At 41.7% G+C, this 15,616-nt stretch overlaps 1 long non-coding RNA gene and 1 other non-coding gene across 3 annotated transcripts; both read left to right on the top strand.

The window, feature by feature from the left end:
* The first annotated feature begins 309 nt into the window (after positions 1-309).
* Positions 310-12,899, top strand: LOC126868347 (uncharacterized). 2 transcript variants are annotated; one of them, XR_007690591.1, is made up of 3 exons: positions 310-551; positions 2,742-2,982; positions 12,258-12,899. It is a non-coding gene; the product is annotated as an uncharacterized LOC126868347 (long non-coding RNA). The 2 variants fall into 2 exon arrangements; XR_007690590.1 differs by lacking the exon at positions 12,258-12,899 and adding an exon at positions 5,319-10,730.
* Positions 12,900-13,539: 640 nt separating this feature from the next.
* Trnal-uaa (transfer RNA leucine (anticodon UAA)) lies at positions 13,540-13,622 on the top strand. Its single transcript has one exon. It is a non-coding gene; the product is annotated as a tRNA-Leu (tRNA).
* Positions 13,623-15,616: the final 1,994 nt, after the last annotated feature.

The following is a 15,616-nucleotide window of genomic DNA, read 5'->3' as shown; positions in this document are numbered from 1 at the left end:
CACGTTCGCCCTCGAGACACCCGCCGCGTTTACTTTTATCGTGACATAAAATCCATAGTTATAAAGGAACTCACTGATCCACGCTGCGTGAGGTCGCTACTCTATCAACGGACGCCTTTTCGAAGTCGTTAAAGATGCCTGGCGTCGAAACTCCAACGCACAGAGGAACTTGTCGTTAGCGAGTCTCGGTCGACACGCGCGCGCTTTCAGCGTATCAGGCTTAATTTAATTAAGACCAAGAGGCGTTAGAAGTGGTAGGTCACGAGTTACGCGCGCAGTACCAGTCGGAAGGCACAAAGAGATCTGGGAGCACAATGCCGCGATTGTTCCGATGGTCGGGACTCTCGTTACCGTGTCTCTCGTTGCTCATAAATCGCCTTGTTCCTTTAGCTGTGGCGCGAGTACGAGACTACGCGTAAGAGTGAACGTATATACGCGAAAAAGGAAGCGTGTCCGTGCATTGGTCCGCGTATCGCAGTCGCTGCAGAGAGAGAAGTGTCAGCTGTAACTTTTATTGGTTATAAAAGCTCGAGATATTATGCTGAGCCAGAGTAAATACGTTTATGCTCTTCGCGTCTCCCTTCGTCTCCTATCTTCCTGCTTTCTCTCCCACCCTTCTTCCACCCCGGCAAGACTCCCGGAGCCTTATCAATCTAATACATTTCATATTTTATGGTTCCTTTTTCGAAGTGGTACGAGCCATGCTCTTTACGGGCGCGTATCCAGCTGTACCTTGTGTTTTGCATTAATTTGACGAGCACCGAGACATCGAGTGTCTATCAGTACGCTACAAAATCCTGGTATCGACCAACACGGATGAATCAGTCACGCGAGCACGGAAAGAGGATTCATACGGGCCGACGCACTTCGATGTGAACGCGATTACTTGCTACGGCGCGTTTTACAGAAGTCGCAAGAGGCCGTGAAAATGAACGTCGCGCAGGAAACTTCCTAGACGACGATTACGGTGTCGAGTCGAATGTCACGGTTGTCACGGTTGTCACGATGTTTCAAAATGTAGCAACGATCATTATCGTAATAAGCACGGCAAGCAAACCTTGAAAATCCAGCAACTGTTATTAGAGTGAAGGAGAAAACAGTGGCTGGAGGGAAAATATGGAAAAACGAGTAAATACAGCAGCCTGAGCGTAAATCGTGAACAAGCAGTTAGGCGAGATTTCAATGCGATCTCGTGTGATACGGGCGCTCGCGGACAACCAATAAATAGGACGACAGGTTCGGTCGCATCAGTACCGGCAATTGCATCCAGGTGGTCGTACTGTTATGACGTAATAATCCAAAGCAAGCTACCCCTAATTCACAGGCAAACCCGTAGCGCGGCTCACGGGAACTTCATGAGTGGGACGTAGTGCGTCGTACTGGTTCGGCAGGTCGATGCATGCGAATGTGCACGTGCATCCTGCGGTGCACGCAGCCCGTAGAGGATGCACGCGTTGATAATGCGTCTCGATCCACCTGACGTCCATTAGCATCCACTAGACGCGTCTAGATATCCGACCCTACCTGAAACTCGCCATCGATTCGTATACGAGCTTGCGCGATAGTAGTAACTTAATTACGCGGGAAACCAAATCAACCGCGCTCGAATCCTGATTACGAGAAAACGTTGCACGCTATCTGATAGCAGGGAAAATTACCTTTGACCTGATTCGCGTGAAAACCCAGGCCACTGAACAACTTGGCGGTCTGTGGGCGGTCGTGCGAATATCGAAAATGTAATCTGAACAAAGAGAATTCGTGGACCGAGCGCAATAAATCATCTAGCGACCTATAGCCTGCAGGGGCGTACTCTGTTACAAGAGACGGTAATCACCGGGCACCGGCATCGTTTTTCTTTTCCTCCTTTTTTTTTCTCGCGCTAGATACACGTTTTAGAACGCAATCAGCGTCACTCGTGCGGGACCATGAGCTCTCACAATCGCGATCGAATCAATCGGTCCGATCGTATCTACGGGAGCTTGGAAAAACCACTGACTACGGGGCAATCAATATTATCGTTTACCAGTTCACAGGCGCAGCTATATACTTTCTATTTCCCTAACGCGCGAGTCAATACATACGCACACCTGTACACGGCTTTCAACCACCTTCCGGACACGCATACATGCGTCGTGACTTAAGGCGTCAGGGCCGTAAGAATAGCCACGATCGTGGGAGATACGGTTCACCTCGTAACATTTTCATTCATTAAGACACCAGCTAAACACCTCGATCCCTTCGTTTCTTTTCATCTTTCTCTTTCTTTTTTTTTTTCACGAACGTAATATCGAACACGTTTCCAAACGTGCACAACTGGTAGAGTTACGAAACGATGCCTCGATAAGTACACGTTTTAATTGGTGATAAAAGCTACGCGAAATAAAGCGTGCAATTTATTAGCGTAGTACTCATCTTTAAGTAGGATTAAAAGAAATAGGCATCTAATAGTTTTCCGGACGATTAACAGGCTCGTTTTAAACCTACACACCTGCGACTTATACCGTGTTCGAAAGAGTACGAGCCGCAGAGAGTACATTGCTGCAACGCCTATCAAGGCCACTGAACTTGCTACTTGAACCTAGAGCGGTGCAACGCTGCGGTTTTTGTGGTTGCTCAGATTTTATGACGTTTCTTCGGCCTATTCCACCCTTCTCCCCTCTACCCCTCCGCCCGTTTCCCGCCGTTTTACGTTGCTCTTATTAGCGACAGGGTTGTACACACCGCACTACGGTAATTTCCAGACGATGATGATAACTCGTCTTCATTTCCTGGTGCGGTCAGCACGGCACGAGCCCACTCGCGGTTAATGGACGATACGAAACAAAGAAACGAGCAACGAAGACGACACGCCTTGGCCATAGGGCGAAATCTTCCGAGAAGCGATTACGATTAACGCACGCGCGAAACTCGGAAGCTTCGACCGCAAGTTACACCGTTTTCGAGATGCTCGAAGGGGCCGACTCATAATAATTATCCTTGCTGGTAAGTAATAACCGAGCTGGAAAGGCAAACAAGAAAACATAAAGATTACCGAGGAGTTCGTTTTCTTCTACCGAATCGTGTTACGTGCATTGGAATTTTTCCAAGGAAAGCTCTACCGATGAAATTAAAAATTTACTAGATCCGTGCATATAAAGTATCGTCTACTAGAAATTAGAATCTGATGATCCAACGCGGTCTATTAAATTTTCTCCTACCTCTTAAAAATTAAAAGCATCGAAGGAGATGAAATTTGTTATAAATCGCGTATATTCAACGTTAAAAGAATTATAACGAAAATATCAAAGTCTCGATATCTCGATAGTGAAAACGTTCGTGTGATTTTTTTATATAACATCGGATTATATTAGAGGAATTGTTTAATTCTAAAGCTGTATAATAATGTAGGATCTTTGCTACAATTAGTTTATTTGCAATAAATGGATTAAACAGGAAACGATGGTTGTTTAGCGTGAACTAATCGCAATAACGTACTATAATTAAGACAACTAGATAGTTGATTAACAACTCTCGTTACCACGGATCCAATGCTCTCTCTCACGCGGACCACACTCTCTCGACAACGCTAGCAACACTATCTCGACAACGCAATTCGCACTCTCTGACTTCTCAACTCACAATGCTGTTAATTCGTTTATCGTCTCTTAGCAACCCCTTGTCTTTTGTCTTAGCCTCGTGTCTTTTGTTTTAGCCTTGTGTCTTTTGTCTTAGCCCCACTACGCACATGCTCCGCAACCCCAGGCCCCTTGTCCACGATACTAAGATAATTCTTAAAGATATGCAAAACGAAGCTGCGAAATTGATTGATAAAACCACGTACGAATAAATCACTCCGATCAACTGTGCGACACATCGAAGAAACTACAGGCAATTAAAAATTACACTTCATACGCACAAACATTCAAAGAACCAGGGTATAATTATTCACGCTTTACATCATCGTAATGAATGTTGCGCGTTCGATAAGTGGTAATTAAATCAGTCAACTTAACGAAACGATTCGTTCTACCATAAAGGAGAATGAAATGCACTTACGATGCTTATTCCTCGCATTTTACACGGAGATGCATATACGTCGAAGAAATGGCTTGAAATATACGTGTGATAAAAGACAATGCACGCATAGAAAGACTTAAAATATAGCGGAGAATGATAGCCGCGTACCGAGTCTAAGCACCACTTTGAATGCACTCGAGCATTCGAATATTTAGCAGAGCCTTTCTCTCCTCCGGCGATTCCTTTTCCAGTGCGCTTCATTTACCCGAGCGTTACGCCCCTTCGGCAGGAAAAAAAGGAACAGTTTTCATGGGGTTCGAGAGAAATTTTCGCGAAATCTTCCGACGCCTCATTTGATCCTGGCTCGCAACTTGACGTACCGTGCACTGCCGCGACTTGACAGCTCCAACGATTTAAACATCCACGATAAATTCGACTATTTCCTTTTGAATCACTACCATCTTTTGCTCGAACGAAGATTTATGCGTTTAAAATAAACGGGATGTTTCGAAGTCGTGACAGACCGCTTTTATAATTCATCTCGCTTGGAAGAAACATTCGTCAAATCTGACTCGAAAGTTGCGCTTTTAGTTGAAATATAACTTTGGATAACTTGCCCTGTTTCTCCCATTGCCTCGTTATAATTCGCCGAAGCAAATTTCGAAAGCTTGAAAATTAATAAACGGAGCGCAAGATGGTTGAAACGGAAAAAATGTATCACGCCGCTTACAAAACTGAACATATTTAACTTTCCTATCGCCGGCGTAAAAGTCGCTGCTTCCGAGCCCTTGATACAAAGCGCACCTTATTAAGAATCGCGCAATGGAAAACGTGCATTCAGAGGGAAAGTAGACTCACGAGAAATAATCGGTAATACCCGTCGGTTAAAGAAGGCGAAGTGCTGAATAAGGGGTTGCTCGACTCAAAAGGACCCGAATCTGAAGCCTACAGAGGACTTGAAATATACATATATCTGTGCCGTTCTTTACGATATAAAAGACTATAAAACCCTTCGTTCTTTCGTTGCTTACCACCCCCGCGCACCACCGAGTGACTGATCTTTTGCCCAAAGCGTCGTCGATGCTGCGCCGTAATTAACGATTACAAAGTATTTGGTAGAGATGATTATCAGACTGTGCCGGATCCAGTAGCGTTCTCACTCCATAACATCCGGCACTTTGAAGTCCCGACCGTCTCTTGTTTTCTGCTCCATTGTACCGACTCTTACAACCACACGCCGCGTCACGCTGGTACACGCTGCGTTTCCATATCGGTGTGCACGCGTATATACGCACGGTGATCCTGGACCCGTTGTGTTGCAGAGGTTCGACGGCGGGCGCGGTCTCCGCCATCAAAAACCCACGTCGATGAAGCGCGGAATTGCGGGCTCCATTCTACGGCATTGTTGGCAGTACGACGTTTTAATTGGCGATCCCCGATGAAGCACTCTTCCACGTCGAAAATGAACTATCACCGTGATACGCACGTTTTCACCGACGATAAAGATATATTCCACGTAGTTAACCCTCCCGGTGCCCGTTTACGGTCGACGATGCACTCGAGGGTTATCCAATATCTTCCATGGAATTACGTGCACTCTAGCATTTAGCAAGACAAGATTGCTCGAGTAGTATCGCGACGCTTAATACTCAGGCTAGTGCTTTTAAGCGTTGCGATAAGTTTTCTGTCGCGTTGTTAATACAACGACCCCTGACTGTATGACACAGTACAAATTGCGTTCCGGACGTATCGTTTCTTTTCCCCTTCTTTTTCTCTCTCGCTTTATTCTCTTTCTTTTACTTTTCTCGTTTCTGCCAACAAGCTTTAAACGGATATCCCCTTTCACGCTGCTTTCATTTCCCGCATAAAAAAGCAGCTAGCCACGGTGAAACAGCATGCAAGAAACGAACACGCAATTTCAATCGTATTTTTCGCCAGAATCAACGAGACGTCGCGTCGGTTAATCGAAACCTGCTTCGAGTCGCGACAACTTGCGCGATGACCGCGTGTTTCAAGACGAATGACCAATACCATGGAAAATATACGTTGCCGCTGTATCAACGACCGACACCGTCTAATGGAATACCGACTATAATATGATACATTAATAACGTACACTAGGAACTGCGTTCCTCATAGCTGCTATTTCAAGAGATGTTAGTTGAGACCGTACCGCGTTCAATTCGCTACGAAATAAAGAAAAAAACAGAAATGTTCCAACGTTACGATTACGAGAACTTTTATCGCGGCGTAGCAACGGTTTCGATTTAGGCGAGCTCACGTTCCTCCAACGGCTTACGTCGTAAGCACTAACGAAGTTAATGACGTGTCAGAAACGTAATGGCGTATCATCGTTCGAAGACGAGGTATATAAAGCATATGTTTCAAAGCTTCGTGTAATCGAGCATCGCAGTAAACGCTGTGTGGACGAACACAATGGCAACGACGAAGGGCCATTAAAGAGGTGCGATTAAATTTAATTATCAAATTTTACGATTATTTGGGGCGCGACCGGGTTAAATGTGCTTGCATCCACTGGATAGCCGAAAGGGCGCAAAAAAGCCAAGGGGTTCGGAGACGCAAAAACCGAGTTAGAATTTTCTTCTGCAGTATAAAAGAGCTAATAAACCTATAAACCTGTCGCGCAATATACTCATATTGTCCGTTATTCCATAAAATATCATGTACAATATAGAATACTATAAATCTACGAGACCTCTGTGTCTCATAAATAGCATTAAAGTCCCTTCTTCGTTGCACAAGCGTACAAATGAATCGAATTGTCACGCTCTGCGGTTTCCGTGTAATTTTCTAATTTTATCTTTCTTTTTTCCACCATATGCAAACGCAAGAAAAAAGAAAAGGAGAATTAACCGACAAACGTTAGTCTGTCACGGCGAATTTCATCCGTGAAACTATACCGCGAGACGCGTTAACTACGACGATTAAATGAGCAGGCCGTTTGCTCGAGTGTAATCGTTTTTATCATCGCGGGTCAACCCCGCGCACGCTTTTATGCTCCTCGTGAAAATCCAAGTCGAACTCGTAGTTTCTCCGAGCCGCGTAGGCTTTGTTTCCGATGCTGCACGTGGGTCAACGTTCAAAATGTTCCGCATAAACCGAAGGCTTAATAAAGTCAGGAATCCGGGCTATTCCGTTCGTAGTCGACATTCCGTATTGGATGAGCGACCGTTTACAACCTTTCGACGATCCTACGAGTCTCGCTCGGTGGAACCGGGAACCAGAAACGATTACATATAGAGAAGCGAGAGAAGCAGCGTCGAGGGGGCAGAGGTCGGAACGATTTAACGAAATGAAAAAACAGTGCGCTTAACGTACGCTTTAATGATGGGTCAGAAACAACCAGGACCTGCTAGGTCTCTTTTAGCAATAAACGAGGCCTGACTTTATTGACCGGAAGAGCTTCGCTGCCGAACGATTTGGACAGTTGGACATTCGACCAACGAATTTCCGGTTTATAAGCGAGCCTGAGAGTCGTAACGCCACGCCGTTAACGATTAACGATTCATTTAGGAACGTTTAGTACGACGGACGAGGGTTCCAAACGTTATGTCGACCGGCATCTCTTGCTCGCTGCGATAAGGGAAACCTTTCTTGGAAATGGCAGCTTTGAATATGCGCTTACAGGTTGCTGCAAATTGAGGCGCGTGATGAGAAAAAAGTGTTTTTTAGTCTTTTGGCAAATGGGAAGGTATACGAGTATAATTTAGCAATACGTGTCGTTAAGATATTTGTACGCTGCTAGAAATTTATCGGTAGTATTGTTAGTCATCGACGATACTTTCCATTGCAAATGATGGTGCGCCATGCTGTTATACGTTCGGTTTGCTTATTGAGTTGGAAACTGATGTCCATTGTATTTTAATTTATATGCTTCGATATCTAAAAGAAAGCCAGTTTATTTATTAATTTTGAAATTCCACACATTTGTTGTATCTTAAGTTTTATATTTTTAAATTCAGATTGTTTATTGGTTCGAGAAATCTGTTGCATCCGCAGTATTTTAATTATTATACTCTTAAATTCAAATTCAGATTTTGAATTTTCATATTCGAATTTGTGTTTCGTATTTTCAAATCCAGATTTTAAATACGTACGTCTGGTTTCGTTATTCTCTTTTTACGCGAAAATTAGATTCCGTTGTGAACGATCCTGTACAGACGAACGTCACCCGTGTAATTCACGTCATTCCGAAGTTAGTGGCGCATTAAACATACTGAAACGCGTCTACAGAATAGGAGACAATTCGTCGTCTCGTTAATGTCGTCGCTCGAGATCGTATAACTTGCTCTACTGTGAAATTAAACCAAGAATCGATTAACCAGAGAGCGCATAAATTAATACACAAGATGCCATTTGAACGAAGAAAAATAGTTGCGTGACCGAAATTTTGATCACGTATTTTGGAAAGCAAATAGATAGAAGTAATAGACAAATATGCAACGGAGCAATACTCAATGGAAATTTAAAGAAGAAAAGCGAAAGAAACATAAAAGCACTAAAGCATATTTAAGCATTAAATGCGAATCTTGCATTAGATTAACAAAATTCATAAAAATTACACGCATGAAATCGTGAGTAAGTAATGTACTAAAAGCAACCACGTTAGTTGGTCAATTTCTTAAAGGACTTCTCAAGAAACGATATGAACCCATCACGACATTCCAAGAACGATACACGACATTCTTTCCGGACAACTAAAACCGTTCGTTGGTAGCTGAAATCTCGTGCATTTAGTATTCCGTTATTTTTTCGCGATTTACGGATACGAACACGTATAAATGTTTAATGCAAACGAATCATATCACCGGCCGCATAATAGCATGACAGCACTCTTTTAAAATGTAACGATGGTGCCCATCGGCAAGCGAACCTTTTTCTTCGAGCGTTAATCCGCATGAGGCATACGGTCGTTTATACGAGTGCATTATCGCAGCTAGCCTGTTCGCGGTTCCTCTTAACACCTTTCATAGTTGGCGTGTCCTTGCTCTTAAAGCGATTGCGAGTAAGTACTTCGTCTAAGTACGCTTCCTACAGAATATATACGTCTGAGATATCGTTACAACAGTACATTTTGCATCTATTTCTATATATTACGCCTTCTTGCATCCTGGCCCATTGCATACCCGTTTATCAAGAGTATCGAGTCAATATCATTACCTCTTTCCTTCTTCTCTTTCCTCTTTTTGTAGTGAAGTACAAGAACAAAAACAATTAATCGCAATATAAGTTATTGTATGTTGAAGTTTAACGATTGCATTCTCTTTATGGAGAATTTATTTCTCTTCTTTTTTTTTTTTTTATTAAAGATATTATTTCAATGAAATATGGTTGAAATTACGTGTGTTATTACCTACTATTAAACGCTACTTCATCAATGAACATCAAATGCGAAACTTTGTTTGTTATGTGAAATTTAGTTATTTTGAAAGATCATGTATATTTAAACTAGAATCTAGGAAGCGATTTTCAACTTGGAAATTACGACAGACAGTCTAGTGCTTGTAAATTCCAAATTACATTGGAACGTTTTGAAGAATTCGTTGAACGCGAATGATAGACATAAATCAAATATTATTTTCTTTCAAGTAAAACTGTATAACATTGAGCGTTCAATTATTCGACACGGCACAGGAAATCAATTACCGTCTGAGCAATCTATCTACAAGCCCTGACAATGACACACGAAGAGAAAGGCTCTTTTCCGCGGCAGTTCGCAGTCTACCTCTTCTCTGTCCGCGTGCTCCTTCTTTAATAGCCTCTGCTCCCTGGCGAGCGAGGGAAGAGAGCAACCCAGCCATAAATATCCCGTAGGGTAATTAACCCTTTGAGGACGTTGAAGCTTTGACGATTTTAATAATCTTAAAAGACAGCGAGTCCCGTGATTAGTGTTCCTGTCGGCGGATGCAATCGACAGTGCTCTTCTCCACCAATGCTTAGTTCGGTACGCGTATACATCACAAAGTTCCGCTTTCCTCGGGATTGTACATTGTAATGAAAAGCAGAGATACACAGACCAGATAAAAAATGAAATGGAAGTTCGACGTCCTTTCTATTAAATTTCAGAACATTTTTGTTATCTCTCATTTATTACATACTCTGAAATATATTAAAAAAGATTGGTAGAACATTGTAAAGGTTAGAAATAAGAAGTTTGAATGAATCTTTAATAAAATCTATTTTTTGCATGTAAATTATTCACTTGTCTTTCAAATTTACTTTACCATATTTAATTCATTAAATATACACAATAAGTGCAAAGACTAGACTGTGTATCTCTGCATATAACAAGGAAACTGACTCGTGCATGCTCTTAAAAAAGTCTTAAATACAAAGATGCCCTTTGGCATACGTAAATTGTACGTTACCGTGCGGAGACACCTGAAGATGATAATGAAGATGGTGCGACTCTGGTTCACGTAACTTTTGCCTCGTATGATACCCCCACGTAGGTTATAGCACTTTGAAGTATTGACATAAAAGCAGTCCCTCGTGGTACGACGAAAACAATGAGCGGTGAACATGAAACGACCCCTACTAGCCAATAACACACGTGGATTATTTCAAAAAGCTAATTTTTCTCTATAACCGTACACAGAGTCAAAGGACTACATACGTACATCATTGTGGAACTCCGTCTGCATTTTCTAGAAAGCGGAAATCCCATCGTACTTTCAACCGTACACGCTTTACATCTTCCATTGCAGTCTGCGAACGCTGAAAAGCCACCAGAACAAAGCTAATTCGAAATTTAAAAAGTGCAGCAGCGAATCAAATGCTTTACAACAATACCAACTTTGACCGTTACGACGCCATGACACTATTAATTTTTGTTCGACCGTTAGGTTGAGCATACTGTATTCCTATTCGCATTTTTAAACTTCACGCAGCAATATAAAAAAAAGTCGATCGTATATCATAATATCCCGATAACGAATAGGTTTTACTGCGTGTTTTTAAAGATACCGTCACGGATAAAAAATGTTTACGAAGCTTGATAGCGTAAAAATCAAGATGGATAAAAAATGTCACACAACGGTATGCTGTTCCTTTCTCGCGATAACCCAGTAGGTTGAGGACGGTCGCGTGTCGTTGATACTTATATGTAATCAGTATTTACAAATAAAATTCTTTATCAATCTTAGCATACAAAGCCCTTCCTTCACTTACCAAGGTTTGTGGTTTCTTATGCTATGATTATTTCTCGATAACCTAACCTGTCAATTACGTTTTCGTAGAAAAACATCTCGCGCATCGACCGCCACACGAAATTCATTTCTGTAGCTCACGTAAACCTTTGCTTTCAAAGAAAAGCATTAGGAATTCGGTCAATGCCTTCTAATAAAAAGCCAACTCAATCCTTTGAGTTGAACTTTTTGGGATTTGGACGATGTTCGATCAATCATAATTAATCAATTAATATTTACTGGCCATTTGCTTTCTTTATACGTACAGATTTCTATATAAACTATTTTATATCGCACGAAACGCAATCGAATTCTGTGTAAATTATCGAAATTCTAATGTCAGTTATATAAATGCAAGTGATTTCAGAATAAATACCTTTAGGCTAACCTGCTGCGTGGGTTCCAAATTCTTTGAAGAAGTTAAGTTTGGCATATGTTAACCTAAATTCGGACGACAGGAATCTATTCAGCAGCTGCGTTTCAGTGGCGTCGTGTTTACATTCGAAAACACATGTGTTTTTGTAGAAATTCGTGTTTCAACTAATCACTCTCCTATTTCACGACCTCTGAGGAGCTTGGCGTTCTACCGAATGTACAATGTTATATTGCGTCTCTTCGGTTCCGCGCATATTTCAAACGTTCATAGGCGTCTCTAGTAACGAATATCCTAATTTCACATCAGTTGCATATTGCTACTAAATAAATAATAAAAGCATTACTATCATTTACGTATTAACTTATTTAACTTTAAATATAATTACTTTTATGTAATTACTCTAAGCTATATGTAATATATTACATTATATACGATACTATATTAACTTTAAATTCGATTTCGTTATTCAATAAGTAATATACATGAACAGTGCTCATTTGTTACAAAATTTTGCGCGGTTCTATTTTATTTTATTTCAAACCTATCAAAGCTCTCAGGACTTTTAAGACTTTTAAGCTTCGTATAATTTTCAAAGTGATTCAATTTTTTCGCCATATGTATACAAACATAGTTATGTACATATACAGTTTCGAAGTACATATGTATGTAATTTGAAGTGTTTCAGATCCCATCACTAGGCGTCTCCAACCGCATGATGCATTTGTGTCTGAGACCGTGAAACGATTTATCGTATCTTCTTCAACACGAACACGAGTGGAAATTCACGAGCAATCACGTCGGAAGTGAAACGAAAAGTTTTGACTACTTAAAATATCGAGTATTCTGTTGAGTTCTCAAAGTGACGGAGAGTGATTACGTTAATGACATGGCGAAGTATGCTTTAACGACGGGATAGGTGCAGACTGGTACGACAGTGGTGGCACGCGATCCCAACATCAACCACGACATCAAACCTAACCCCGTTAGTAAATATACTAACAACGAATAGAACGATACACGACTACTTTCAGGGAAGTTACCGTTTTTTTACGACACGAAATATAGTCCAGACAGTACGATTCGGTTTTATTACGACGCCAACGTATATGTGTATGATACACTGACTTACACACAATCGTGTTGTGTACACAATTCCTTACTGTTATATCAGTGAAGCACCGTAGATGATACGCGTATAAATCCGCAGACCACTGTATTAAGTGTTAAAGCGACTAATGGAAACAGGTCGTTGGACTTTCTCACGTGAGAAGGTAGAAGATTATATCGGACCAAGATGAAGCGAGCCAAGTATATCCACCGTTTCGGTAAGTGTCTTGAATCATAATTATTTCAATCGCGTTCCCCCAGGGAGACGTGCATAAAAGCGCAACGTACGCTCTTGTATAATAGAGAGACAGAGGGGTGGGGGAGAGAGGGACAGAGAGAACGTTCGTATCTGAAAGCAATCGAGTTTTACGAGTGCGCGCTATTTTCTTAAGTCGATCATTAGTCAACATTGAAAACAACGAGGGTGAATAATGATTGTATTATTCAAATCGCCCTTCGCCTTTTACAACTTCCGTAATTTTTCTACGATTCCCAAGAAAGGAAAGTTCGTTACCGCTTCACGGTAAATTAATCTATTGTTCTGTAAATTGATAAATTTGCATCAGTCAAGGAGTCCGGCGTTGAATTTAAATAAGAATTTAAAAAAACCATTAGATCATAGTTGTGGGTGCCAAATAACTTTTTTAACATCATTTATCATGCTAAATTAAACTGTATGATTTGTTTAGAGATATTTGTATTTGCATAACATAGGTTAAAATTAAATTGCATTTTAAATTATACAATATGCATTTGTCACATATAATATGTTGTCATTTAGTGTAAATTATAAACTAATAGTAACTGATGAGTACTATGTATACCTATATAACACTAGCACATTTCATCAATGCTAGGTTGGCCGAGCGGTCTAAGGCGCCAGACTTAAGTTCTGGTTCCCTCTGGGAGCGTGGGTTCGAACCCCACACTTAGCAAATATTTTTTGTTTTTTATTTCGTCCTATATACCAACACTAATTAAACGTATTTATCATCCGTATAGCAACTCTAATTAATTAATCGATTTATTTAAAGAATTTTCATATTTAATGAATATATATATACATATAAATATATCTCATAAATTACATATCCAATTTCTCGGTCACGGAATAAAAATCTGAAATATTTCCTTAACGAGAAAATGGTGTTTAAATGAGAAGAGAAATGGTTTTGCTAACAAATCATTAATTGACGGGCTAGAAGCTGATTTGCAATTACGGGGTATCTCCGCGTAAAGATAAATGGTCGGGGCTTTCGCCGAAGCCGGATTCGAAGTGACTCGAGTCTCGTAACTGATGGCAGCGATAATTGAGCCGAGTATAAATGACTTGATGAATAGTCATAGACAATTAGGGAAACTGAGATAAGGCAACGAACTATGCGCGAGCAACTTTAGCCCGTTAATCCTGTTACACCGAGTCGAGTACCAACCATTTTCGTCTCCGTGTATTTACATAACCGTACGGGTTTCTTAGCGAACCCGACGACTTACCAACGTTTCCACGATCGTATCGTTCGTTTCACGTGCATAATTCTTATTCGACGAAACGTTCAGAGGCCTTACGAACATGCTCATCCCCTTTTGTAAATCGTAGAGGCTTGTCAAACGTTTTATCGACGTTTCCAAGTTTCGCCAACAGTTTCATACGAATCGTCGTACCGGGAAGGAAAAAGAGCCGATTAAATCGGATTACCGAACAGCAGGGCCAGCCCTGTTCCCAGAAGACCAGGACTTGACACCGTAAAAGTGTCACGAGACCACCCTATTCAAAAAGGGGATGCCGTGTGCCGGCATCGAGAAGAAAGCAAACGCCAAGAGTCGCCCGTTGAAATGCTTGTCACAACAATTTCGCTAAAAAAGCACAACTCCTGTGTACTTGCCGGCACGGGCACGATGAACCCGGCACACTTGTAATTTCATTCCACCGCATCTGTTGTCATTCTCACGTTACCACGCGAATATCTCGACTTTCTTCGTTACTTGCACGATTGCAGGATCACCGGGAACAGAGGCAGAGGGAGAGGCAGAGGGAGAGGCAGAGGGAGAGGCAGAGGACGGTGATCGCGTTGAAAAAGAAAGGAAAAAAATCAGACGCGCGTATTTCAAGCAACCCTTGCGCGAACGTTGCACAATGCAGCAGCTTCGAAGATCCAGCCCTTAGCTGAGGGGTGCCATTCCTGTCGATACTGTGGTCGACGTATAAAGGGTCTGCTATGAAAAAAAGGGGATGAACGACAGGGAGGAATGGAGCAGTTTGGGTAGGTGTCCGCGAATCGGGGTACTTCGCATTATTTTTTTCCTGTTGCCCTTCTGACTCGTTCCAAACTTCCTTTCTTCCATCTTTCTTCGTGTAACCACGTTCATCGATCGACGACCACTTTGCATTATGTAATTTGAGTTAGCAGTTAAATTCTTATCGATGCTTCGAGGAGTATCGAGGGTTCGTTGTTCGTTTCCCGCTCGTTCGACCCAACCGGTGTCACGATAATTCGATTGCAACACGTCGAAGCGTGAAAGCGAGACAGGAAGAAATTGAAAAACAGGTTCAACCTCGAAAATACCTCGGCTACGAAGCAATCCAACCCTCGACGAACAGAAAAGGGAAATCGTACTTATAATACTTACGCGTTTCAAGCCTGACGTCCGGTGAAATCGCGTTATCCGGATTCGGAATATTAAATTCATCTCTATCTTCTCAGGCTATCGCCCCGCGTTATCGTCACCTTAATCGAAGCTTAAAAATGTGATTTCACCCCAACGAGATGTTCGCTCCCGATGATATCCCTTCGACTAAATTCAACGAGGTTTTATTCCAACAATCGGTCGGCTGAAACGAACGCTAGTTGCAAAGCCGATGTAAAATTTTGTTCGTTCGTGGGAATTTTTTCAACCATCCGCGTTACTTTCACAAACAGAATTGCCAGCG

Source organism: Bombus huntii, chromosome 8 (assembly GCF_024542735.1).
Source record: "Bombus huntii isolate Logan2020A chromosome 8, iyBomHunt1.1, whole genome shotgun sequence".
Classification (NCBI taxonomy): Eukaryota; Metazoa; Arthropoda; class Insecta; order Hymenoptera; family Apidae; genus Bombus; species Bombus huntii.
Note: the sequence above shows the minus strand (reverse complement) of the source record. Positions and strands in the feature narration are given on the sequence as shown.